This window comes from Pinus tabuliformis, chromosome Q, assembly GCF_031772625.1.
Source record: "Pinus tabuliformis cultivar Carrire ecotype Pingquan chromosome Q, CPIR1, whole genome shotgun sequence".
NCBI classification, from domain to species: domain Eukaryota; kingdom Viridiplantae; phylum Streptophyta; class Pinopsida; order Pinales; family Pinaceae; genus Pinus; species Pinus tabuliformis.
This window is the reverse complement of record NC_142296.1, coordinates 1113716130-1113742154: the sequence shown is the minus strand read 5'-3', so window position 1 is coordinate 1113742154 and position 26025 is coordinate 1113716130. Positions and strand designations below refer to the sequence as shown.

The following is a 26025-nucleotide window of genomic DNA, read 5'->3' as shown; positions in this document are numbered from 1 at the left end:
GGGTTTCACGGGTACCACCTCTCCCTCTCACCCCATATTTCAACTGATTATATAGTTTTTCTGATTCTGATTATTTTCATGTAAATTCGGACATAGTTTCCTCCCTGCCCAACACGAGCCAAGCCTGTTGCCTCGTGGTCTGTTCACCCAACCCCATCCTAAACACTCCCTGCTCTACCAACCAAATTATCTAGCCCTGGGTGCCCCTGGGGATTCGACTTATGGATCCTCCACTGTTAAAACCTGTGTTCCATCCCTCCCTCCCTCCATGCCTTCGGATTGGAGGAGGACCCAATCCCACCTCTCCCCCTAAAGCACCTCGGGGAAGGCAATCCCGCATCTCCAAAGCTATCAAAAGAGCCAGCCTTGAGGTGGCTCTAATATTCAAACTCCCATAGATTAGGTCCTTAGAGAAAAGGGGAACCCTGCTATAATATACCCATGAAATGCCTATCCTTTAATTGTAGGGGTTTAGCCAGCCGTGATAAAAAGTTGGCATTGAAAATATTGTGTCTAGCTGAAAGAATCGACTTCCTAATGCTTCAAGAAACTCTAGGAGATGACCCCTCAGTTCTCCAAACCCTAAACCCTTCTTTCCTGGCTGGGAATTTTTGTTTTTGGATGCGAGGGGGTGCTCAAGTGGAATCACTCTGGGCTTCACAAATCCTCTGTCAGAATCATTAATGTTTGGGGAGGGCAGGGCTTCCTAGGAGCATACATTATTAACTCACCCAACATCACTGTCAGGATCTTCAATATATATGGACCTTGCCATCACAGAGAACCTTTCTGTGAAAGCTTGTTACAGGTAGACTTTATGCAGTGTGAAAACATAATAATTGGGGGAGAGCTAAACTTCTCCCTGGGGCTAGCAGAATCTTGGGGGCATAGGGTTCAATCAATTTCCTAAGGGGCTTTTTCAAGAAAATGTTGGATGAAAATGACCTCATAAGAATATATTTTTTTCGCAAAATGCCTACTTGGAGAATCACAGAATAGGGGAGAATTCCTTAGCCGTTGTTTAGGCAGATTCCTCATCAAGATTCCCCTTCTAAACCGTCTTGCGCTAATCAAGCATTGGGTTGTTCTAGGGGTTGTTCTGACCACTCCCTGATATTCCTAGAAATTGAAGACAGCTAGGAAGCTAGGCTCCCCCTTCAAATTCAATTCTCCATGGATCGGCGAGGAAGGTCTTCAGGATTTGGTTAAAGAAAATTGGACCCACTACAGCAGGGAAGTTGGGCTGTCTCTAGCTTCAGTCATTTCAAACACCTCAATTGTCTCATAGGAAAAAAATATCTTGGGTCAAGGCAAGGAAACAAAAAGATGAGGAGAAGCTGGTCAAGATTAAGGTGGAACATGCTCGGCATGAATCATTTGGGCTGACTAGTTATGCTTCACTTCACACTAAGAACCAGCTCATTAACCTAGAGAAAGAAAAGATTAAACTCCTAAGAAGAGCTGAAGGGACTTGGCGCCTAAAGAGTAGAGCTATTTGGCTAAAATATGGAGATGAAAACATATAATTCTTGCAACAATATGTAGAGACACGAGAGGTGTCAACACAATTTGGGCACTAAAGGACCAACATGGGAGAGAGGCCAACACCTTCGCACAAATTGCAGCCTTGGGGGATCAACATTTCTTAAACATCTAAAAGACCCCAAGAGGTGTAAACATAGTGGAAATCCTTTGAGTGTAGAGGCAATACTCGATTTGTTGAGGAAGAAGAAAGGGAGATGCTGAATTTTCCCATCACTCTGGAGGAATTGGAGACATCCGTAAAGATTCTTGGTAAAGATAAGGGGTCCTGGGCCAAATGGCTGCTCATCGAATTTTACATCACCTTCATTGAGCTTATCATTGAGGACCTCCTTTTGGCCACTGAAGATTTCAGAACTTCGGGAAATATGTTGGAAGCCTTCAACTCAACCTTCATTGCCCTCATTCCCAAGGTGGACAAACCTCAATCTTTTGATGACTTCAAACCCATCTCCCTCTGCAATTGCATTTACAAGATTACCTCCAAGATAATTGCCCTCCACATAAAGCCAATCCTCTCCAGGATAATCTCAAAGGAATAATTTTCCTTCCTCAGACACCGACATATCCAAGAGGCCATAGGCACCGCCTAGGAAATTTTCCACTCCATCAAAACCCTGTCCAAAAAAGTGGCCATCCTCAAGATCGACTTATATAAGGTTTTTGACAAGTTAATTGGACTTATCTTCAGCTCACGCTCACACACATTGGGTTCCCTAACCAATTCATCAAGTGGATGGAAGTTGTTTCACTTTTGTTTCCTTCAGCGTCCTAATCACTGGGGAAACTTCCAACTTCTTCCATGCCGAAATAAGACTTAGACAAGGCTGCCCTTTCTCTCCAATTCTATTTCTTCTGATTATGCAAGGGCTCAGTAGACTCATAAAATCGACAAGAATAAATGACACTCTTGGAGGAGTGGAAATTAATGACAAGACCATTATTTCTTACCTTCTTTTTGTTGATGATGTTCTAATTTTTCTAAATGGATCCTTTAGGGATACCTCTAGTTTCAAGTCAATTTTATCTCCCTTTTGTAAAGCTACGGGAATGGAGCCGAATTTTGACAAATCAACAATCATTTTCAGCTCCTATCTCCCAAATGAACAAATATTTGCCTCCCAACACTTCGTGCTCACAAGACAAGAGTTGGAGGATGGGCTGAAGTACTTGGGCTTAAGACTTAAGCCAAATGGGTACCTCATTGCAGATTAGGCTTGGATTCTTGCAAAAATTGAAGCTCGAATAAACATCTCGCAAAAGAAGTGGCTCTCTAGGGAAGGAAGACTCACCCTCTTCAAATCCGTCCTTGAGGCTATTCCATTCTACTAGATGTCCTTGGCCTAGATCCTAAAAGGAATTCATCACAGAATCAATCAGATATGTTGCAAATTCTTTTGGCGGGGCAAAAAAGCAGGTAAAAATTTCACTTGGGACAAGTGGGAGAGGATAGAAAAACCCAAGAAATGGGGAGGCTAGGGTCTTAAGGAACCATAGGACATTGTAAAGGCCCTAGGAGAAATACTGGGTTGGCAAATCATTTCCTCGAGCAGCCTTTAGAAGGATGTGATTTACAATAAGTACATTTATCCAAAAGCAATTTCAAATTGGATTCGTAGGCCCTACCACAACCACATGGGGGTCTCAAACATCTAGAAGGCCATCACACACTCCATTGATATCATTAAACAGGGGCTATCTTGGAAGGTGGGGGATGGATTCGAATCCCTATGTATTAGTTAAGGAAGTGGAACAGGTGGAACACATCACACATACCTTCCACGTCAACAACATAGCTCCCAAGAGCCATCCCAACCACTTAGGTAACCAACCCCTGAGAGCAAATGAATTTTTAATGGATCAAACTCTTGAACACTCCCTTGATATGGACCAACATGTGTCCAGGAGGCTCCAGATGCTCCCACAATAAGGGCAAGCGAGCATTCAGATAATTCCCCCCATGTTGTGCCTACGACTCCAGGATTTGTGCCAATTTTCTGACCCAGAGCCTAGGACCTTGCCCAGAATGCAGTGACACCTTCAAAAAAGAAATTTCACAGTGGAACAATGATACATCTACAAACAAATTGACAAGGACTAGACTAGACCCCTACTGGCCATGACAAGAATTTTGTTAAACATGCCACAAACATAAAAGCTACATTTCTTAACAACAAAACTGGGCATATGAGTCTCATACTTATCTGAGAATCATTAAGAAGCATTGATTTCTCAACACATTATCTACAATTTCATCTATTAGGCCATGGATACATTGTTCATTCATTTACAAGTAAAAACATGATGAGAGCCATACATAGCCACTGTCATAATACATTCTCATAACCAACACAATAACAATAAAAATACCAAGGAAACAATAACCATATAATCCACATATAAAATAGTACAATACTCATGAATTAACAAGGATAAATAACCTCATATTAATTATTCAAAGCACAACCAAGTTTAGAACTTCCATGAACCACCCGACCATAGACATGGCTGAGCCAAATCTCTCTTAAGCAATGTCATCCCCATGCCATATTCCAAGCATGAATGTGTGATCTCATAAAACACATCAATCAAAATTATCCAGGGCTTCCACAGGCCAAACTACCTCAAGCCATCAAACAATGGTTCCACCTCATGACCAGACATCAAAAACCATCACCAGATTGGTCTCTACCCAAGCCTTCTAGGGCTCCAGAGCGTAAGTTCCAACCAATGCTTTAGGACTAGTAACTCAACTCACAACTACCTCTGGGCTCCATAATGTTTGTATAACCAAGGCTCCAGGACTAGTAACTCAACCCATCAAGGGCTCCAAAGTGTTTGTCCAACCAAGGCTCTAGGACAAGTAACTCAACCCAAGCTGTTATAGAGCTCCATAGCGCTTGTCCAAACAAGGTTCTGGGAACTAGTAGCTCAACCTAAGCTAAAGGAGAGATGAGAACCAACTAGAAAAACAAAGAAATTAACCCACAACACCATGGATGTGCCATACATGCCAAAACTAGTGAGGAAACCATACATGCAACTTGGTACCTACAAGAAAAACGTATTGTAGCTGCTAATCCTGATGTCCTCTTACGTTTTCCCGCCCTTCCTTTGCCTTCTTTCTCCAAAACTCCAAGTATGCCACACTCCTCCAAGAGTGCTCCAAGAAAACTCTAAGTGTCCAAGAGTATGAGAGAGAGAGAATAGAGAGAGAGTTCCAAAACTAAACTGATAAAAGTCTACACTAGCCAAGCCCTGTCCACTGATCCTCAGAAGCCTTTTTATCAACGAGGCTTCTATTTTTGTCAATTTCCATTATTTTCCTTCATTTTCCTCCTCACATACAACCTATGACCTTTCACATTCCTTTCGTCCTAATTTCCATTATTTTCATAAATAAATTCCAATTAATGCCACTTTGCCTTTCAAAAGCCTTTGCCATTGTCTTTTCCATTTTCCTTTATTCATAATAAACAGAATGAATACCCACTAGGATGTTTTTTCCCATCATTAAGCTTGGAATACGTGCCCAATGACCTTGGTCTTATATATTTTTACATGGATTTTTAACTAAGGCTGTTACAATGGTGGAGGCTAGTTAGGCCATTCGCCCCTGCTCTCAGTATTAAACACTGAGCATGGGGGATGAAATGGTTGTAAATCATTAGATGTGTAAACTAGTGTGATTGTGCAATTGTAGTTTCACACAAAAGTCTGAGGACCCACACGAGGATACATGTTAGAGTGGGATTACTTAGTGCCCCATTGTGATTTTTGATGAGGATTTGTTGGTGATTTGTCAATGCGAAAAAACACAAGACCAAATGGCTTATTTATTTGGAAAAGGTGATTTGGTTATAATGGTTAGTGCACTTGTTACTTGTTTTTGGATCATTTTTGTTATTTGTAGGCATATAAGAGTTCCATTACGTTTCCATACTAGGGAGAGAAATGCAAATGTGTATTAAGAATGCCACAAAAAAAATGGATACCTAGGAAATCTGGGAAAAATAGGGATTTTAAAAATTGTAAGTATGTATTGCAAGAGGGGATCGACATAAGGACTTTTCGGGGTATTTTTTCAACATCTACTAAAATTAGGAGAATTTTTTAAAATCCCATGAATGAATGTGCTATGGCACAAGTTCACTGGGTGAATTCCCTGTTATATAGAGATCATGCAATCATTATTGGTGACATGTGATTTGGATGTATGAATGTATTGGCTATTTGGAGGAGGTTGTCCTATATTTTAAGGAGTAATTATGTAACTTATCTCAATTATCTATAGGTGAAGTTGCACTCCACACTCACATTGGTGTACATGGCATGTACTTCTCGTTTATTATGATACTTGAATATTTAAACCTACTATACTCTATGTAATAGACTCTTTATAAACCTTGGGATCTCATACCACCAACATACATGTATATTGGGGTTTGGTGTACCCTTAATTAGAATACTTACATGCTCTATGACGAAAATACATGCTTCATGTAGTAAATGAATAGGGATGTTAAATAGTTAAATGGCATGAAAAGTGAGTATTAACTTGTGAATTTAATTTTCAAGTATGGTGATGAAGAAAATATGCTAGGTTTAAGGGGTTATTGTTAGCCTGAAACAATAGGTTAAAATGAAATTCACATAGGGATTAGGCATATTAACGAATAATGAAGTTGAGACTTGGGATGACTCAAGGGCTTAACCTTTTAAAAGGAAATGTAGTGACTTAGTTCACAACAATTAGCGATTCTACCTTCCTTGCCTCATATCTAATTCTCCACAAGTAAGAGTATATGAGATCAAATATCATGAGGATGGCTTTTTTTGGAGTGGAGGGAATATCTCTATCAACCAACACTCTCCTTGCGTTACTAATATTGGTCATTATAATAAGGTTAGAGACAATTGTGAAAGCTCAAAGTCTCAAAGAAAGATTTTTTTGTATATGGTTATCTCTCACTAAGGGTATTTGAACTTGCATGTGAATATGGAGGATCTAACTATTATGGTTACTATGATAGTATCCCAGTTATATTAGAGCATTGAGGAATTAACCATAGATTTCTAGGTATCCTAAAAGTCATGGGTATTTAAGGTTTTTATTTAGTGACTCATGTTTTGTTGGATCATAATTTTTATTATATTAACTAACATGGTAAAAAAATTTCCAAGGGATTCTGTGTTGGGTTGAAATAAGAAACATGACAAAATTTTGGTTGAAAAATATTTAAAAGAAAGGAAGGAAAAAACTATAAAATTGCATATTCAAACCCACCTCATTATGTAAATCAAAGTCTTAAAGGTTTCAAAACACGGTAAACCAAAGCTTTGAAGCTAAGCACTATTGGAAGTTTGTTGCATACATTTCATTATAGTAAGAGTCATTTAATACTAAATGCAAAAATTATTAAACACTAAATGTGAATGATAAGATGACTCTCAATTTTCCTTCCAATTTTTGAAAGTCACTCCAATTGAAATGATATTATAAGCTGCAAATATGAAGAAAACATTGTAACACATTGAGCATTTGAAAGTGGAATGATGAAAGAAATAATTGCTTCCTTAGATAATAACCCAAAAATCATTAAAAAAATGATTTTAAAATAAAAAATACAGTAAATCAAATATTGAAAAATGAAAGCTAGCAAATAAATATTTAAATAGAAAAACTATTAAACAAATATAAATAAGGGGGACCATAAATAAAAATAAAAAGAATATTCATGGTAAAAAAAGACAAACCAAAACATGCAATATACAAATTAATAAATTCTAAAATAAGACTCAATAAACTGTTTTTTTTGTTCTTAATTTTTTTAAACTACATCTTTACCATGTCCAATATATCACCCCATCCGAATTGAGTAAAATGATTTCAAAAAATAACTATATCTTTGAATTCCAAAAAACCCCAATATAAAACAATTAGATTTTTAAATTCTATTCCAGTAAAAAATATATATTTCTATCTCTATAAAATCTCCAAACAACAAACATATATCACTATATTTATATTTAGAATAACAATACAAAACTAAAAAAATAACAATGCTAAAATACATAAAAACCAAAAAAACTGGAAGCGATCACTTCAACTCATAAAATCAATCATCTATTTTTAAAATGCAGTTATAAATATGGCATTCTCATAAAATCAGTCATCTATTTTTAAAATGCAATTATAAATATGGCATTTATCTTGCTTGTGTTTTTTAAATAGTTAAAAAATTAAAATTTAAAATAATTATTTCATAAAACAATTTTTTTATCATTTATATATTTAATATAATTTTTAGACTATTAAAAAAATCAATAATAAAATTGAAAACAAGTATAATGTAAATACAAAGCATATCTTTGAAAGTTAGATGCAATTAAAATAATATCTTACTTTGCAAATATGAAAAGACATTATAACAAGAATTTAAGTGAATTTAAATAATACCCTAAACTGCACATATGTAACAAAACATTGTAACAACCATTTAAGTACTTGAAGGTATAGAATGAGAATATTAACGACGTTTCCCTATAATAATGGGAAACTATTTAAAAAAATATTTTTAAAATGCAATTTTTTTGGAAAAGAAAAATTTGCATACAAACTCTAAATAAAGAAAATATATCGCTAAATAAACAAAATATCAAACTAAAGTAAACCTCGAAACCATAAAGAGAAACTAAAATGCTATTTTAAACGCACTTATTATTAAATATTAATAACGAAAATTAAAAGCACATTTACGTCTTTGAATTTCATAGGCTAAAAAATAAATTTACATAATTAAAAAAGACAATTAATATTGATGCTTAAATATGCGTTTATCTCTCTAAAAATCTCCAAATAACAAAAATTCTATTGAGAATAGTAATGTGAAAATACATAAAACCATAAAGGTTTTAGTTAATCTAATCGATTGCCATGCAATTATAAATATGCCATAAAAAATGAAATTTAATCTTCCATCGAAGGTGAATAATCATAATTTAGTATTACAAGGCAAGTTTTTATAGCGTTGTGGTTCTTAATTGGCAATTGGGGCTGGTGTGTGTTTGCATTCAAGGAAGTTTCGAGAGTGAGATTGGCATTAAATTAGAAGCCCGAAGGTGAAAGGAAAGTTAGTGTATTGGGGAAATGATCGATGTATGGGAGCTCTCACTAGTTCTACGGTCTTTGCTATGACCCGTTTGAAGGTAGCAAAGGGTGCGGTGATCTCAGTAAAAGCTAGGCTATTTGCATCTTTGCTCAAGGCCGAAAGATCGCTGCTAGTTGCACCAGGCAATTTTGGGACCCTTGAGCTAGGAGAACCTAAGCGTGGATCAGGTGCGTTGATTCGATCTCCAAATCCCTGGCTATGCGCGTAAGATGTAGTGGGAACCGAGGGGTGACACCAAGGAATGCACAAGGTAATATTCTGAGCTTTAATGTGAGGGCTCTGTGTTTGAATTTTGATAGTAAAATTGGGAGCGTTGTTCCATTTATGTTTGAAATTGTCACTGGAGAGGATTCTGTAAACCTGACTTGTCGTTTGGTTTGGTAAGTTGATTAGGGAAGGTGGTGGTTAGTGTCAATTCATGTTTGTTCTGGGGAGTCAACTGTGGGGTGGCCTCATTCCTGAACAATCTATTAGCCTTGTTCTATTGTTCTTTGGCTCTAAAGACTGGTTTTTTCTTTCGATGGGAGGATGGGCTTGCCCTATTGGTGTCCGTGGAAGGAGCCTACTTTGTTTGTGTGGAGGGCTTTGAATGTTTAAGGAAGGGGCGACGCTCTGGGGTGAGTCATGAGTGTAAGAGCTCATCGCAGTAACAATAGGCTTCATTGGTGCTGGACTATCTATTAGCGAGGGTAGAGCTAGTATGGGAATCCTATGTTCACTGGAGTCTTGTGTTTCCGTCTGGTCTCCTATTGAGGTGCTCAGTGGGGACACCATTCTTATTGAGGTTCTAGGTGTGACTGGAGGCTGGCTGGTGCTTTTTGCTGGAGGGGGTCCTTCTTTAGTTCTGTGGTGTTTAGGAGGGGTGGAAGAGATGATATGATAATGCAGCAGGCTGCATCGCGATGGGGGGCAATGTGGGGGTGACATAGGGAGGGAGCTGAGGGCAGACCCTGTCGAGGGTGAGGAGGTGGTGGGGGTATAAGTGAGTCAATAACTTGACCAAAAGCTCTCTTCGGGACAGGTGGAGCAAACCCCATCCTTGGCCTTAGTCATCGAGCAACCAAGGGAGATTTGGGAGAAGGTGAGTTTCATTTATCAACATTGATATGAAGACAGGCTGAAGTAAATAGCCTATTTAAATGCCATCCAATCTAGCCAAGAAGAAATCTTGGATGCTATTGCTTGCCGCGCAAGGACCAGAGGCGTATAGTGGACCGCCTATATGATATTGAGGCACACATGGCTCATTTGGAATTCCATGTAGTTGGTGGAGATGGATCCCCATAACCCCTCAGAGAGGGCAGGGATCACCCACAATGATTTCTCTTTCCATGCAGTTCACAGTTAACAATTTTGGGCATGCATGTGGTAAATTTAGTATAGGTATTGTGCTGAAAATTTTGTGTCATCTATCTTTTGTAAATGAGAATTCCTTGAATATAACCTCCCCCCCAAAAAATTTGGTCAGAGCGAGGGGGGTAGAGGTGAAAATCCATCTGATGAAAACAACTTCTCATTGAAAATCTAATGAAAACAATTTGTTTTCTAAAACAAAATTTCTTATCATTTTTATATTCAATATAATTTTTGGATCATTCACATAGTTTAGGATAACCTCAATTGCATTAACTAGTTTACATTCTTAATGAAAATCAATAATAAAATTATAGAAAAAATAATGTACACTTAATATTGGGGATATGCTTATATTTGGTGTTGTAAGAACTCAATGATTAAAAAGTGTATATTATATAGTAATTTTAAATATTCTTTCTATGATAAGAAACTAAAAATACTCACCATGTACACCAATGTAAGTGTGAAGTACAAATCCAATATAAATAATACAAATAAATTACCCTAATAATGTTGTATGCACATTACTTTTACCTTGAATTTTATTATTAATTTTTTTAACAAGATAAACTAGTTAATATATTACCAATTATCCAAAAATTATAGTAATTTTCAAAAAATTATATTGAATATAAAAATAATAATAAGTTTTAATTCCATTCATTTTATCATTTACAGCCTAACCGGCGTAAACAACATAGATGTTATATGTATTACTACATTTAATTGTTTCAAATGTTAGACTTTCAATTGCTCAAGTTGTTGTTACAATATTTTTTCATATTTACAACCTAGCCTATCATTTTAATTGGATGCAACTTTCTAGTATAAGTTGTCCCCCAACATTGTGTGTATCTTATATTGCATTGAATTTTATTTTTGATTTTCTTTAATAATGTAAATTAGTTAATGTATTTTGAATTATCTTAAAATATGAATAGTCCAAAAATTATATCGAATATAAGAATGGTAATTTTTTCGTTTTAAATTTTATGAAATATCTTTTGTAATCTTTATTTTATCATTTAAATAAAATAGATGTCATAGCTGTGATATGAAAGGGTGATTGATTTAATAAATTGAACATTTTTTGTGTTATATGTTTCTTCACATTATTATTTTAAATATAGTTATGGAAAGATTCCACAGACATAATGAAATATATATTTGAATTGGAATAGAATAGATATAAAAATATATATTTGAATTTGAATAGAATATAAAAATTTAATTGTATTTTTATTTTAAATAAATATATTTTTGAGTTCATGGAATTCAAAGATTTAATTGTTCATATTTTTCTTATGAGTTTTCTCCTTGCAAGAGACTATATCATTCATCTCGTAGTCAAAGTGTTTTGACTCTGCATTATTTCACTGTGTTTTTGCAATTTTAACCAAAGTTTTGGGAAAATGCTGAATATTTCTATTTTCCCATAAATTCAATTTTTTTTTTTAAATTTATGGAGATCTTATTTCTCATTTTCGATTGGATGAGAAGTTGTGATGGGAGATAATGACCTTAGTGGATGGTGATTTATTGTCGACATTTGTGAGTGCCTAACAAATCATTTTAAATTAAAAAAGGCTAATTTTTTTAATGTTTATTCCGTCGGTGAGTGCTCTAACACTGAAATTTACACAGTGCTTTGAGCAAGTCCTTTACATAAGGTGCGTTTCATCAATGAGTGCTATGCTAGTGATATTTTCACTACCACTGTGACATTTACTACTAGTGCATTTTGCTCTTATTTCATTTTAAACTTTTTTTTCATCTTAAACTTTTTCAGATTTTGCTATGTGAGAGAACATGTGCATGGAGCCATGAACATGTGTGAAGTGAAGAATGTGCAGGTGAAGGGGTATGTGTAGAGATGAGGGATTGCAAAGAAGCACTCCTGTAGTTGTAGAAGGATTTTACGAGAATTTTGTAGAGGGACTGTACTTCTCTGTTTTGTTTGATAGATGCAGAGCAACGAGATATAACAGGTTCGAAGGAGACGAGGATATACTAGGTTCTACATGTTTCATATCTATATATACATTTTCACATGCCTTCTTCTATAACAAAAACTACAAAAATTTTGACGCCTAAAAAGTTTAGTTTATATGCATAGTGCGTGTATATCCTTACAACATATAACATATTCCGAACTTTATAGAAAATGTATGTGTTACTGTGTTTATAGGGGCTCACTTTATTGGATATCGGGATGTAAATGATCTCTTACAAAATTTCTTTATGAATGATCTAACATGCAGTTTAAGAACTAATATTATGCAGAAGGAGGGTGTACGAGAAAACTGTGGGGAGATAGAATGCATGAAAAAGTGTGGAACATTATTTCTATTGGTTATGTAGAGTCGAGGAATGGACAACAAAGGCTAATTTTGTTAATGGAGGAAGGAGAAACGGTGTGTGGGAGAAAGGGCATGAAAAGAAACTACGTGCAACATAATTTGTTAAAGAGTAGGTAATATATCGAGTCAATATTTCTTCTCAGCACTCTACAAAAGGTGAAGTTAATATGCAAAGTATGGAACATAAACTTTAATTTGTAATGTTTTGCATATCGAGTTACATTTTCTGTTAAGGGTGGATCGACATAGACACATTTTATTTGATATAAAAATGGTTCAAAGATTTGATGTGTGATTTTCAAAACTATGTTCAAGGTTTCTGAATACTTATTATGCAAATTTAAATGCGTTTGTGAATTAAATATTTGTTATGCAATATTCAATGAAATGTTTTTTTAATGCGTGTTAACAAGAAGTGTTGTGTGAGGGAGCAGGTGTGCGAAGCAAGGAACAGGTGTGGTTGTGTGCAGTTATGGAAGAAGCACAATGGAATCTTTTTCTGCACATTCGCACTTTGCACAACTTCATCCACTCCTCTGCAATCTACTCGACAACCTTTTGTTGATACATTCTATCGAGTGATTAATATTATAATAGAAATTTAATATAATAGCATACAATTTGTAAACTATACTAATTGTTTACTTTGACAATTTGTGAAAATTTTCATTGCATAAATTTTCATAAGTGAAAAAGGCTAACTAATTGATTAATATGTAGTGTTGTGCGGGAGGGTGGTGCAGGGAACAAATGCGTGGGGAAGTTTATGTGAAGGTACAAATATTTCGAAAGAGATTTTTTGTTCCTTGCTTCATGCAACTGTTTCTTTAAAACCAAGTGCTAGGTAATTTGTAAATCAAATTTGGTCCTATTTTTTTTGCAATTCGATATCAAATAAAATGAACGATTATTGGCATATTGGTGGGGATCAACTTAGCCATCAAGTTGATTCTTGGTAGAGGTAGCTAAGTAAGTCTTTGCATAATATTGATTTGTGATTGTCCTCACACAATTTTCTAATTACAATTATTATTGACAGTCTCTAAGCTAATTATCATGATGACAAATAATTAATATTTATTCTGTATCATAAATTTGTATCTCTTATGACACATATGTCAATGATGTTAAAGCATGAGCAACATATGGAGTAAATGGACAATAATGGTTTGGAATTTCAAGATTTATGTCCATTACTTCCTGTAAATGTTGTATTTATTTTCAATTGATATTTATTGAGAGTGTCGTGTGTAACAATTTTCGAACAGGAAATAGTAAAAACTACTGATTCTAGAGGGAACCAAGAATCATAAAGCTAAATGAGATTGAGAACGTTATTAATTAATAAATATTTTTTTTTCTACAAAGTGAAAATGGGTAGTAGAGGAATGAAAGAGGCTACTTGCACTGACACGATTAACTCATTTGCTCGTACATATGAGGAATTTCTCTAGTTGATTACATATGAGTGAATATGTCAACATAAGAGAAAGAAAGCAACAAGATTTGGAGTGTGCATTGAAGAATGCCACATGTGTTCGAGAAGTCTTTGATTTCAGATAAATAATTTATCTGTGCACAAAAAGATTTGATTCAAGAACAAGAACCATGTGCGGTTTTGAAGACTATTGTGAAAAGCTAATGTGTTTTGAACTGAATGTGGTTTTATTGGCTTCGATCATTTAAAAACTAGTATTGTGTGGAAGGAAGGTGTGCGGGAGAATTGTGTAGAGGGAGAATGGATGTGGAAGTGTAAAGCATTGCGGCATAAATATTTTGTTTGTTATTGCAAACACTTGTTCTCCTACACAAATCACAAATTAAAAACACATTTCATTTAATGTTTGACAATAAGAGTTCAATTCACAAATGCTCAATGAAATCTAAGTTTTATGAAGCTTTCATGACATAATTTTAACAAGTAACGTGTTCATAGTTGCATTGGTGAGATGTTCATCATGCATTTTTTCACATGCACTTGCCAACTCATGCTCAATTAGTTCTCAAGGGGGCTTGTTACAAGTGGTTTTTTCCAAAATTATTTTCTACGTGCTCTGCTAACTTATCATTTTGCTAGTTGTCATAATTTACAATGAACAATGTTGTGTATATTTCTTCTTAGTGTAAGAAATGTGCACAAAAGTTATTTTCGAAGACAGAGATAAAATTTACAATATATTTGTAAGGTACATTGCGGTTCCTTTGTTTTATAATCCTAAATTTGCTTGTTAAAGAAGAGTTAAATTACATAAATCAATGTGCATATATGCATATTCCATACTCTGCTTTCCTTTGTCACTTTTTTTTGCTTGATGATTTACTTCCTCTTCTTCTAACATTTGTGTCTTTTGTATTAATGTTCTCTTTTCATAGACCTTAATCTTTTGTTCCTTTACAAGGTTTCTCTCAACATGCACATGACTAGATTCATCCTCTATTCCGAGGGCTAAGCTTTCAACAGGAGTTTTAGCCTTACTCTTTCTTGGTCTTCTAGGTGCAGGGTTTCTCCATGTCCTCTTCCTCAGGGTTTGCATTTTATTATCTAACTCATGTATATACAGTATCTTAATAAGGACACGATGAAATATATCATGAGGTAATAATTCTTGTTTGGTTATGGCCTTGTGGACATTTTAAACAGACTTTGATGTAAGAAATAAGTTAAATTCATCTTTCCAAAACTAGCTAAATGACATAAAAACATCATGTAGTAAAGGTAGATTTTGGAATACCTACCTTCACATGTAAAAATGAGTTGCACAATCTTTAGAACGTTAAACCATTCAAAATTCAACATATTTTGAGGTATTCCCATGCTCCAATTAGGGTTATGGTATTCTCATTTTAGGAAGAAGTTGAGATCCACAGTTTGCATCATTCATTTATCGAACCACTTCTCACACTCGGTAGGAAACCCCGTGGATTCTTTTATTGAATCTTCAATGACTGCAAACTCCATTCCTCTTATCTGAGCTCTGTTTCCATCAAAAGAGTGAATAAAATCATAACACCAACTCAGATTGTAACCATCAAATCGTTGGAAAATCGACTCCCATCCTACATTTCTGAATAAAGGTGCAACTTCATCACATACCTCGAACCATACTCCATCTAGTTCAAATCGTCTCACATGACCTGAATTTCCAATTTCTTAACTGAGAAAAACTAAGCACTCTACCACGCATTGTCAAAAACTACTAACAATTTCATTGTCTGCTGCCAGCGAGTCACTTGGGTTTGATGGAAATGGTTGATTTGCACACAATTCTGGTTTTAACTGTCCTTCTCTTCAAACCCTTTTTAACATTTTGAAATTGCCTCAAATCATCACATCAAGTCATATCATAGTTTAAATTTCATCAAAAACTTTTAAAGCGTTTAAAATGACCCAAGTGATAGTCATGATTTTTTTTTTTTCAAAATTTTGTATGTGATACGAAAATATTTTGTAGCACACTATGGAAGTATTTTGTAACACCACCTGTTTTTAGCATCCGATCTGTGCAAGACTTGGGTAAACAAAATTGGCGTGACATAATCAACTTTCTTAACATGCTTTTTTAATGCTTATGCCACCTTTTCGCACCAAAATTTTACCTAGCCTTACACTTAAGCTCACTTTGCTTGTAATAAAAATCTTAATTGATTTTCAAAACATTATGACCCTTTTTTGAAAGTATAAACTTAGTGCTAACAAAATTTATACGCAAACTTGTCAAATACAAAGACAAACAAGTCTCTAATCATATCAACAGAGATCAAAGGAACAAAAGAGGAATTGATGTCCGAGAAATCTTGCCAGGAAAAGTTGTCGCGTTCTTCAGAGTTGGGTACTCGCACAAAATCAAAAGCCCAACAAATCGTTGTCTCTATATAAGATAACATGAATGGTAAGTGAAATAGCAACCTCGATATAGGTGTGAGACAATAGTAGCCTACAAGCTGGTGGACCTAGGGTGCACTATTAGAGTCAATTTTATAGGTGGTAGATAATATTATCTTAAATTGATATGGTTTTGCCTTAATTGTTAACTGTCTTAAACGAGTTGCATCTTAATTGCCATTGTCTTAAATATAAAGTTTCGTCTTGAAATAATTTTGTCTCAAATCTTAAATATAAAGTTGTCTTAAAATATTTTTGTCTCAAACTGTTTTTGCCTTAAATATAAAGTTTTGTCTTAAAATATTTTTGTGTCAAGCTGTTTTCGTCTCAAATATAAAGTTTTGTCTTAAAATGTTTTTGTCTCAAAATGTTTTTGTCTCAAACTGTTTTTGCACGATTTAATGCTTAAACTCATCTTAAAACAAATGACTAATATTTTATATTAGATTATCATTTACATGAAAATAAAGAGCTACTCTACTATTTCTTTTTAATAACTAATACAAGAGAAAATAGCGGATTGAACACATTTAATTTGGTCAATTTGACCCTGGGAAAAACCCACAATGGAGAAAACCAGTGCTAAAGGGAGTTTTCAATTTGCTCCTTAAGAAAATTTGTACAATAGAGAAAGGTCAACTCTTCTCCATTATTTTATTTGTGGAAGTCACTGTGAGAATACAAGAAGATTAGAATATTCACAATGTTCTCAACTCAGATTGATACTTGGTCTCCATATGTATCCTTGTATTCTATGTCAATACCACATATTATGGGCCCAATGATAGCAAACATTCTCCTTAAAACCTGAGCCTTAATCTTTGATTTGAAGTCTCCCATTTCTGCACTGATGTAGCCTCCAATAATTCATTGCCAGATTGAAGGATTTATGGGTCTATTTACCCAAAAAAATTGGCTTAGTTTTATCCTAAATTTTATGCCAGAACTCAACATGAACTTTGTCACAAAACTTGGGCTAAATTAAGGTCTGATACACAACGAAAAATCCGCTAAAAATATAGAATAAATACTAGTCCAAACTCTAAATCTAGTGTGAAATTATTGGAAACTCGTGCCATATATCTCTGTTGGAAGTTCGAGCGAGAAAATCGTTATAAATTTTAACCCTGCTTTCAAAATTCAATAATTTCTCCTCCCTTCAAGTTACTCACTTCTCCTCTTCCCAATGCTCTCTTGAGAATTATGAGTGAGCTCAATCTCCTTTTTCCTCCCTTTTGTCTGCTCAATAAGATGAGAACCCTAACCCTTTGACCTTGTTGAAGAATTTAATTAGTGTTGGTCTTCATAATTATATTTAGAATGTATTTGTCAAAAGAAAGAAAAATAATTCTTAGTATTAAATAAATTGGATTATCAAAGCACGGGTTCCATGATTAGGTCAATTGTTTTTAGGATGTCTCCATTGAAGACTTCTAGGGTTTATGTTAAGTGTCCTTATCTATGTCACAATGTAAAGAACCTTTCTTGGGAATTATTTGTCAAGAATAATGTAAATTAGGTCAATTAGGCATCCTCCACCATGCCGGCCTCAAGGAATGACAAGTCAACCTCATTAGAAGAATTCGATCACCTAATATGACTATATATAAGAAACAACTCCACTCATTTGGAGGACATCTCATACAATTTCGAAATGAAGTAGCTGGAAAGAAGAAAAGGTGTGAAGTTAAAGAAGGAAGTTGTAATCAAAGCTTTTGGGTCTCTTTCTCTCATGTGCAACGAAATTACGAAGCTGCATCAAGGTAAAAGCTCTGAAGTTGCTGCATCAAGGTTGAATATGTGAAGCTACTGCGTCAAGGTCAAAGTTATGAAGCTAATGCATCAAGGTCGAAGTTGTGATACTACTGCTTCAAGGTCAAAGTTGTGAAGTTGTATCAAGGTCGAAGTTATGAAGCTATTAGGCTGAGGCTATTGAAATTGTAGTCCTGAAGTTGGGTTGAAGTTCTGTTGCTAAGAAGACGAAATTTCCATACTGTTACTAGGTTGAAGCTGCTGGATAAGAAGATACTACTAAATTATTTTGGAAGGTTGACTTGGTGGAAGAGGAAGTTTTTTTGGTCTAGGGTCTTGGTCTATCTCATTTGAATTACCGAAGAAAGAATTCTTGATTGGGTTTTCCTCTGTATAGGGGCTTTGCCCTGGCTGTGTGCCTACATTTGGTGTCCTTGATCGTGTTTTGGATTTGGCTTGATGAACTAAGATAAAAGAAGAACATAAGAAAAATAATAATAACTCAAAGCAATCATAAGTAATTATCAACAAGAGAAAATATTTCTTCCTTTTCGATTTTCCAATAGATCTAATGGATGAGATTAAATCTCATCTCATTAGATCAAAGGTGGAGATCATTTCCCCTTGATCTCCTTTTTAATGTGACCCCGTTGCTATTAATGAGTGTCCCTAATACTTTTAATGTTTTAGTACCATGGTCACTTTATCCTCACAAAGTCACTTTTAGAATATAAAGTCACTTTAATAATATAAAGTGTACTTTAGTACTTTTCACATAAATTGACTTTTAAAACACATGTGACTTTAATAACTTACAATACTTAGTACAACTCCACATAAAAATTAGTTTAGCCCCCTTAATATTAATAAACTCATAATATCATTTGAACAAAAGAGGATTAATGTGTCTCCCTAGACCAAAAGGAGAAATGTTTAGGAAACACCTCCTTGGTACGATTTTCCACAATCCATCTTAAAAGGAAGGTGTTTCTCACCACTCCCATCCCGTCTCTAAAGAACATGCTTTCCACTTGGAAATGGCTTGGTGAGAAGGTTTTTTACCTATGCATCAATGAATATATAATCAAGCTTCACAACTCCCCTGTGAACCTAGTCTTTGATGAAGTGGATTTTGAACTCAATGTGCTTTGACCAACCATGAAATACTAGATTCTAAGTGAGTTTAATACAACTACGATTATCACAATATATCATAGATGGTCCCAACCTCTAACCAAATAAACCAAATAAAATCTTGCGAAGCCATACTGCATCACAACCTACCTAACCAGCTACCATATACTTTGCCTATGTGTTTCTCAATGCCACTGACCTCTATGTGCTAGGCCTTTAGGGCCATTCTTGAATTGAAAATAGAAAAATACAGAATATAAACTAGAAAAGAGAACAAAATAGAAACTATCATCAAGACTTATGAGATTTAGAGCACTCCACTAGAATGGGGTTCTTGTATCTACATGGGGAGTAGCTTGGGTCACGTAAGTGGCCTAAATGAGTCTATATTTCCCAATTCTGCAATCTGCATAACACATATTTAGCTACATATTGTCCAACATCAGTAAAAGTTCCTCGTTGGCATCATTCCTATCAACCAACACTCCTTCGAACAATAATTTGAAATGCCAACTTATGTTGACTGTGTACAAATATTGGTTGTAGCAACCCTTAGTGTGGCCAATGTCCAGGGCTTAATCTACATCTTCATCCAACGCTTATGAATCAATCAAACAATGACACTTGTAGCTAATTCTCAATCCACTTATGTTATCTCCTCCTGGACATGCTAAAGCGTGCATTCCCTAAATCATGAAGAAGAGCTCTCCACTCTTTGTTGGCCCTTTCTATCAGTAATACACCATGTTATGTTGGACCCAAGTCTGTTTATGGGGCATAATGATCCAAAACAATGTAATAGTTCACCTGACCAAAGTGGAATAGGGACACCATGGAAGTGGAAATAGGGGTGGGGATATAGGAGGATTGTGTTATTACTCAAATTCGCCTAAGAGAAAAAGTGCCAACTACAAAATATTTAAACAAACTATTAAATACAAAAAGCAATATTCATAGTGTAAATTAAATGTACCACTAGATCTTTGAATTCTATAAACAAAATTACAACATCTATTTCATAAAACAAAAATTATTATAATTTTTATATTAAATATGAGTTAGGATAATCTAAAATACATTAACTAGTTTACACTGTTAAGGAAAAACAATAACAAAATTCAAGACAAGTTTACACATATACAATGTTGTGAGGCAAAGTCGATACTTGGAAGTCACATTCAATTGAAATAATACTTTAAGTTGCAAATATAGGAAAGCATTATAACAAGAAGTCTAATATTTCCTTTCCTAATAAGGGAAGATTCATTTAAAAAAAATTAAAATAAAAAATACAATAAAATAAATAATGTGTAAGAAAAATTAGTAAGCAAATGTGTAAAAACTAAAAGGGTTCAAACAAAGATAAACATGAGGAATAGTAAGTCAAATAAAAATAATGTTCATAGTAAAATCTAGAAACTAGAAAATATCATTTACAGAAAATTTAAACACATATTATTAAATACAGAACGAAATATTCATAATGTAAATTTAAAGTACAACTAAATCTTTAAATACCATAAACCTAAAAATTTAAATTTGAAATATACATAGAAACAAAACTTTATAAAACTAAAACAAAACTACAACTATTTCAAAAAATATAAATTTTTATGAGTTTTATGAGAGATTTTTCGGCGTAAATCACAGGATCTATCATTTGGATTATTAACATATTTTAAAATAATTTGAAATACATTAACTAGTTTACATTGTTAAATAAATAATAAAATTCAAGCCAACGTAATGCACATATAATGTTAGCGGACAAAGTCACATCCAATTGAAATAATATATTAAGTTATAAATATACATATAATGTTAGCTGACAAAGTCACATCCAATTGAAATAATATATTAAGTTATAAATCTACGAAGATATTATAACAAGAAGACTAATATTTCTCTATTTCTCTCATAATAATCCAAGAACCATTAAAGAATATAATTTCTAAAGTAAAAACAGTGAAATAAATATTTAACAAGAAAAGCTAATAAATAAATGTTTAAATAATAAGAAGATAAAACAATTCAAAATAACTAAAAACTCCTTTGGTGAGCTTAACATCATTGTCACACAAAATAATTCAAAATAAAAGATCAGGAAAAATAAAACAATTTTATTATAACTAAATTTGCATAACTATTATATTTAAAACTCTTTTGGTGGGTTATGGAACATCGTTGTTACTCACTGTAAGTTTTTTGGAGATTTAATCAATGTTGTAATCACATTTTTATCATCCTAACTTGACCCAACACTATTTCCTTTCAATTTTATTTCTTTAAATTTAACACAACTTTCTATTTTTGGCATTTTCGGGTCCTAAACTTCCGAGGTCATTTTGAGGGCCTAAACGACATTTTCAGGGACAACTAAGACATTGTAAAAGTGCTAGAATTTGTTTTGTAAATTTTTGTTGGCCTCTCGTGAAAATGTTCAAAACGAGGTATTATGGTACGAAAAAGGAGATCGTATGCCAAAGTTACGTGCATAGGAAGTTGGAGGTCCAAATTATTCATTTATACAAACACTTTGTGACTATGGTACCTGTAGGTCATGAATGCATAGTTTTTTCATTATTTTCATTAGATCATCAGATATTCACTGAGAAGGCTTGCTTCCCTCTCACACTAGCTGTAATAAAACACTGATTAGCACATGTATTCAGATAAATCAACCATGAAGCATCAAACCATGAATTAGATCTAGATTAAGAGAACATCATATAATAAGAAACTGAGAAAGAGCCCCTCCTTGCTAGATCCTGTTCAGCTTAGCTTATCGTGTATCAAAAGCTAGGATCTTGTTTTTGAGAAAATTCTTTGTAATTTTGCTTCACAAGAGTTAGTTAGGTAATAGACATTAGTGAGGAGGTGGTTTAAAGAAAACGCACTCATCAAAGAAAATCTGTAGACAACATTCCTTGGTAGTAATAATAATAGTCTGCCATTGTGATTGCAATAGTTGTTAGTTTTTTTTGCCATAGTGCCTGTAATAATAGTTAGTTTTCTGCCATAGTGCTTGCAATAATAGTGAGTGTATTGTTAACATAGTTCCAACTGATTCTAACCTTATCTTAAAAAACTTAACAAAAATTTCCAATGTACAGAAAATAAACATAATAAGCACTGAAAAATCTGGAGTCATATGGTAGTATTCTACATTGTTTGCAGAGGCCTGTTACAAGACATTGACATCAGAAGACACCCATGAGCATTAAAATAATAGCTTCTGCCATTGTTCCTGCAATGATAGTTAGTTGATTATAAACTATATTGTTAATCCTCCGATCAGAAGAAGCTCACTGGCATACAATAATAGATTCTGCCATTGATACCGCAATAGAAGAAGCTCACTGGCATTACAATAATAGATTCTGCCATTGATACGGCAATAATAATTAGTTGATGATGAATAAAATAGTTCTAACTGATTCTAAAGAATTTTCCAACTTAGAGAAAATAAACATAAGCAACTGTGAACCATGAGTGATGCCATGGAATTTCTGCATTGTTTGCAGATGACCGTCACAGAATATTTATACAGTTTACGTTGTAATTAAAAATCTTTACCTGAGAATGAACTCGCTACAATTAAGCTGATATTAGAACATATTCATATAGCTTACCAGATAATAAAAAACAAGTTCAAATAAAAACTAACTCTCTGCACTATTTTTTCTCTCCAAAACAAATAATTTAAAAATAGAACGAACATCTATTTTTCCAACTTATTAAGAATAAACATTTAAAAACTGAGGTGCATTCCCTCACACTTCTATTTAAGAATGAACTTACAGAGAAAAAACATTTTCAAAAACTGAGGTGCATTCCTCACACCTCTATTTAGCAAATATTATTTGAAAATAAAATAAATCATAAGATACAATAGACTTATCATGCTCTTCGTGGAAAAATATTTAGGAAAAACATGAAAAAATCACCCTCATAGGATGAGAAACATAACAACAACAAGATTGTGTTCACATTCTCTACAATGCTAGACCCTTTCCCTTCTTTCTGTCCTCCGCGGCTGAGGTCAAACTGTTGAGCTCTTGTGAGGCGGACTTGATTGCATGGAGAATCATCTTCTTCACCTCTAACTTGTCTTCTTTCGCCCTGTGATTCTTGGGCAGCAAGCGGAACTCTTCAGTCAACTGAAATACATTGCTCTAAATTTTCAGGCGATACAAAATCCATGGCAACTTTAATACATGACTTGAGGTTCCGAACTTGATGAGGACACCCAGCTGGAATGAAGACTGCCTCGTAAAGATTTTGTTCAAATGTCCATGCCTCTACTCCATATTCTTCTTTTAGCTTCCCCTTATGATACTCGTTCAGGTAAATAGTCTGATCATGAATTGGATGAGTAACCTGTGTAAGATGCTTATTTTCAATGTGCCTGAATTCCCCCTTGTGTTTCACCAAATAATCTTGTAACTTGGGTATATCCTTTCTCCGAAAAATATCCCAAAGAGCACCTCCAAATTCAGAGTCTTTGTTTTCAATCCTCCCTGAACTCTCTGGCAACCCATCACTTCTTCTGTATTTTTCTCTCAATTTATCTATCGCTTTTTGTTTGGAAGCTGTGAATTTGACTTCGACTGTATGCGTTATAATATTGACAGCATCGGCCACATCCAAGTGCAGCTTAGTGACTGAATCCCCTCTGATAAGCTCTTCCCTGTTGCCATAGGCTATGTAAGTTTTGGGACCCAAATCAGGTTTCAAGGAGTGCTTTGGAAGCTTTGTGGCAAGATTTAGAATCCCAGATTTAGGATGAGTGTACTCCTTGAAAGGTAAGGCGCTGATAAATTCAGCACAATTTCTTGGTAGACGCTCTTCGAATAAATTTTCTGGAGGCCAATCCTTCAACTTATACAACTTGGGCCAACCATCACGGTGGTATTTTCCGCTTACATAATATGAAAAAAAATTATGAATATTGATCTCAGTCCACTACCAATTCCTGCAATCAAGGACTTTCACATCTAGTTCCTTTGATTTCTTGGTATCCTTTGAACTCGTGGTAATCCTGAAAGCCTGCCACATGACCCTTGGATCCCAACTCAGTCCAGTATTATCCAAAACATTTCTGACAATCACAGGCTCACCTCTTCTCCAATGTTTCTGAAAATGTTCAAGAGTCTCACTCTCGACATCTTGAACAGTTGGACAATACAAATAGTTGTCGCTGCCATCCTGCCTGTTAGCAGCTTTTCTTAGCTTATCACAATGCTCAAAATTAGGCTTGAAGCACAGAGAACATGGCCGTGAATCTCTTGTTTCCATTGGAAACTCACAATCCCTAGAAACTCTCTCTGCTATTTTCTCTATGTTTGCAACCCAATTTTTCCCAAATCTGGTGCACGTTAATTCTAACAATTTCTTTGCACAACGAGGACATGGGATTGAACGATCAACATTAACTTTAAATTTAGACAATGGTTGTACAGAATCAACCTCACCTGTCATTTTAGAATTCTCATCAACTATCCTCTCTGACGTTGAATCACCTCCAGGCGGTTTCCCTTCCCTAAGCTCACGACAGCAAGAAAGACAAAGATCGTACTCACAATCATCACAACTTCTGTGGAAACTTACGATAGATGTGTGTCAGTTGTCACAAAAATGACGCTCTCCTACGTTCGCATTAGACACTCGAATCTTCAGGTCTTCTGCAGGTTTTTTCTGAATTTTTGCCTGCACCTCCAGTTCCAGCATTTGCTCACCATGAATTTTGGTGAAGACAGAGAGGCCACTGCGAATCAAGTTCTTGCAAAAGCGGACCCTATCATCTAGCCTTAATTTTTTCACTTTGACCTGGGGATTTTGTCGGGAATTTCTAGTTATTCCAAACAAAATACAATGGAAAAAATCCTCTGTTTCCACTATTGAGAATTTTCTGATAAATTCCGAAACAACAAAAAAAATATGAACAGAGAGTAATACTCTGTTTTCGGGATTTCTGATAATTCAAAAACACAAGAACAGAGCATAAAATAATACTCTACTTTGCCTCAAGATAAAAAACTGATCAAAATAATACTCTGTTTCAATACAGCGAAAATAGAAAAAATCGCTTTGCTGTAACTGGTGTTGTAGCAACGCAATTTTTTTTCAGTTGCTGTAACTTGTGTTGCAGCAACACTGTTCGTGGTGTTGCAGCAATGTAAATTTTTTACGTCAAGTATTTTTTGAGTTACGGTGTAACAACAACAGGCAAAAAGAAACTTCTATTTATAAAAATAAACTAAGTCTTCCTCACATAGAGGAATTTCCACAACTCCTATTACAAAACATCTTCCTCTTAACAGAGGGATTTACCAATCTATGTTAAAGAGCATCTTCCTCTTTAACAGAGGGATTTACCAGTCTATGCTAAAAAGCATCTTCCTCTTGATAGAAGGATTCACCAAACACTATGCTTAAAAAGCACCTTCCTCTTGACAAAGGGGATTCACCAAGGAACACTTCTGTTCCACACAAATAACATTTACCTCTTAACAGAGGAATTCTAACATGCCTGCTTCAGAGGCACTTCAATCTGTCCAAATTGACATTGTTGTGTCTGCTTGATATTTTACACTGCTGTGTGTAAAACTTTCAATACATTTATGTTGCTGCATATACAGCTGTCTCAGCACTGCTTGTCTCAGCAACTCTCTCTCTCAGCACTGTGTCTCAGTACTGCTGTTTCAGCATCTCTGTCTCAACACTCTGTTTCAGCAACTCTATCTTAGCACTGCTGTTTCAGCACTGATTTTTCTACCGTTTCTCACAGCAAACAATCTCAAAACAAAAAACATTCAAATCTTCA

At 34.7% G+C, this 26025-nt stretch overlaps 1 pseudogene; it reads right to left on the bottom strand.

Annotated features, from left to right (window-relative positions):
* Positions 1-23194: 23194 nt before the first annotated feature.
* Positions 23195-24680, bottom strand: LOC149223406 (lysine-specific demethylase JMJ27 pseudogene; annotated as a pseudogene).
* Positions 24681-26025: the final 1345 nt, after the last annotated feature.